Raw genomic sequence first — 3,660 nt, 5'->3', positions numbered from 1 at the left:
TTCTTATCAAAAACCTCTAGATTACTAGCGCTTTTAGCGGAATTTGTGGTGTACCATTAAGTTGTCATATTATTTTTCAAATCCCGGGTTTTTTTTCAAATAAAAGTTGGTTCATACATAAATATATTTATATATTATGTACCTATTATAATATACATTTATTTGATTACATTTAACCTATTTTGTGTGAATATTAATATTTAATGCAGTCTAATTACTATTAAATATTATATAGGTGTATAATAATAGTTGTTTTATTAAATACAAAATATTAATAATTACCTACCTATTAACTGTTATTACTAATCACAAAATCAATAACTTTATAATCTCTGTGTCCTGCTATAAGTCATATTATGTACTATGTACAATGTAGTATGTGTGGGCACCCGCACCCAGCACACTGCACAGTTCCAGTGCACAATTCCAGAGTACGTTGCAATTTGCATAGAGGTGTGTAGTTCATGAACTATTTGATTCAAAGAGTTGAATATCAAAGATGAGCTGAATGAGTTAAATCAGAGTGAGCCAAATCGGCAACTCACATGACTTTGACTAGTGTTCCACAGTTAATTTCAAATAATTCAGAATTGACACAAATTAATTTACAATTCTACGAAAAATGACTTATGCATATTGTATCTTATAGTATAATGATATTCATATGAAACTTTGCGAGAGCTATGATTTAATATGATTTAGTGCCTCGGTGGAACTATATACTATATAGCCATAATTATAGGTATATATAGGTATATTATAGGTAATTGAGAATCGTTAAAAGAATTGAGAATTGAGATTAGTAATTCAACTCATTCAAGTGAAGTGAAGGTGAACCGAGTTGATTGATTAGGTAGACTACAAGTTCCGCTGAAAGCGCTAGCAGTCACGAGGTTTTTGATAAGAACATTGCACGGTCAAAAAATTTTCATCGTCGTGCAACCATAGTATCTATAGCCGTGCTTTTAGCATTTAAATGGTAGTTATAAATTAAAAAATCTCCCCGTTTTTGATAAGCGAAAAAAACCACTCTTATCATTTCAGCTAAAAGCTTATCACTACCGCTATCAAAATCGGGAAATCTGACCGGCCAGAAAGCTCAGGTGTTGTAAAATATAGATAATAAACGTGTATCATCTATGCCACAAATAATAGAAGAACCACGATTTAAGATAGTACTATCTTAAATCGTGAGAAGAACGGATAGGCCTACCCGACGGACTAGGATAGTAGGATGGTTTAAAATGAATAGATCACGGTAGACTGGTAGAGATAGGGTTACCATTAGACATTAGTACTCTTTTAAGAGTACATGTACTCTTATAAGCTCTTAAAATTTTTGTTCTCTCACTTTTTTTATATTGGCAACAATGTACTCTTTTTTTCTATTTCTATTTAATTCCGAAAATACTGAAATGCCACAAGTCGTAATAAATTTATAAGCTAATCTAATAAAGTAATAACATAAATTTATTCGGCACGGACGTTATCGATGTTATCGACATTTTTCTCCGAAATGTCTACGGTATTACGGTATATATAGTATATGTCACATTATGATCGATGTTTGAAAATTGGAATTAGTCTGTGTTAGTGTGTTAGTATTTGCTACTATAGTACTATGTACTATAGTTACAACCATATAGTTTAGTTCGTTAATTTCACGCTTATGCATCAAGCTACTATTCGTAAATTGTGTTCATCAAAAATGTCTCTCCGAAAATGTAAATTTCATGATAAATTAATAAAAGAATACCCAATGTTTAAAAAAACAGAAAATGAACACGAGGCTTTTTGTAAAATTTGTTGTATAATTGTTTCATTGGCCAATAAAGGCAAAGCTGATTTAATATAACATTTGTCTTCGTCTAAACATTCAAAAAATATTCAATCAACTAGTGGTTCAAAATCTGTGATTACGTTTTTTGTAACACAGAATACAAAAATTGAAGCAAAAATATTAGCAGTTGAAGCCACACTTGCCTTTCATACGGTAAGACATCGCCATAGCTATAAATCTTGTGATTGTTCCACTAAATTATATCGTCTTATGTTTTGCGATTCAGAGATAGCATCTAAAATTTCTTCAGCTAGAACCATGAACTAAGATATGGCTAGAACTAAAACTGAAGCTATTGTTAATAATGTCTTAGCCCCACATTGATTAACAGAAGTTTTAAAAATCATTAATGATAACAATATTTCATTTATTGGAGTTCGTACAGATGGGTCTAACCACGGTGCTGTGAAAATTTTTTCGACTGAAAAATTCGAAGTAGTAATAAATATTAAATTCTTAAACATACCTATATTATATTAATCAAATACCCGTGTACCTAATTAAAATTATTAATAAAAACTAATTTTTTACCAAATGTATCATATACCTATGATAATATTATGCATTTCTGTATTAAGTATTCATACATAGTTTAGTATATAAAATGTCTTGTTAATTAAATAAATATTAACTATGTAATCAGAGTTTTTATATTATGTACTCTTTTCTAAAAGACACAGGGTGGTAACCCTAGGTAGAGACTACGTCTTGAGAGCCTTAATAATAATCAGCCAATCAGGGCTGTGAATTTAATGCATTTGCATGTTTATTTTGCTACACTTTATAAAAAATAGATTCGGCCAAAATTTGTTTTGACTTATTCGTAGTTCGAATACCAAATTTTATTTTGCATATTTTTGCATATTTCATGGGTTAGGACATATAAATGCATGTTTTAATAATTTTTTTGTTTGAATCCTTTTTTTTCGTAATAATTACATTTTTTCGGTCAATCTTATAGTATAAACTATAATTTTTATAGTTTTATCGAAATTATTCTATTTTTACAAACAGTACTCAACAAAAACAAAGGGTTTCAAATTATGCGTAATATTTCAAAAATATTAACTGCCGAAAAAAATAACGTAGATTTAGATATACCAGAAGATTTAACCAGTAGCGCATGACGTACCTATTTTAAGTATGCCCCAATAACTTCGTCAGACGTAGAACGCTCCTTTTCTTTATATAAAACTTTGTTGGCACCAAACAGGAGGTCTTTCAAGTTCGAAAACCTGAAGAAATCATTGGTTGTTCAATGTAATAACTACTTTAAAGGTAAAATATATAATTTTAATTATATTACTTATACAATTTATATTTCTTTTATAGATCTCGTATACGACGAAGGCCGAGACTAGTTGAGATCAATAACTCATATACTTATACCAAGAAGTAAAAATACTAATATTTAAACTAAAATTAATAAAAAAAATTATACTAATGAAAAAAATAAAAATAAAAGTTTAATTTTTGTAGTTTTTATTTTAAGAATTTTTAGAGCATATTTTGTCAGATTTTAGTGCATATTTAATAGTTTTTAAGTGCATTAAATTCACAGCCCTGATAATAATAATAAAAATAATGATTAATAATAACCCAAGGCTCTCTAGATCTCGGCACGTATGGGTAAAGGTTATGAATAATAGAACACCTACCAATGAGTTATTCGTGGAATACAGTTTGAGAAACACTGGATTAGAATACTTTGCAACTCGAATGCACACATCATACACCCTTATATCGATGTAATATTTGCCTTTGCAAAATACAAAAAATATATTTCATTAAAATTGACTTTTGTACACAAGTACGCAACC

Source organism: Myzus persicae, unplaced genomic scaffold (assembly GCF_001856785.1).
Source record: "Myzus persicae strain clone G006 unplaced genomic scaffold, MPER_G0061.0, whole genome shotgun sequence".
Taxonomy (NCBI): Eukaryota; Metazoa; Arthropoda; class Insecta; order Hemiptera; family Aphididae; genus Myzus; species Myzus persicae.
This window is presented reverse-complemented; position numbering follows the sequence as displayed.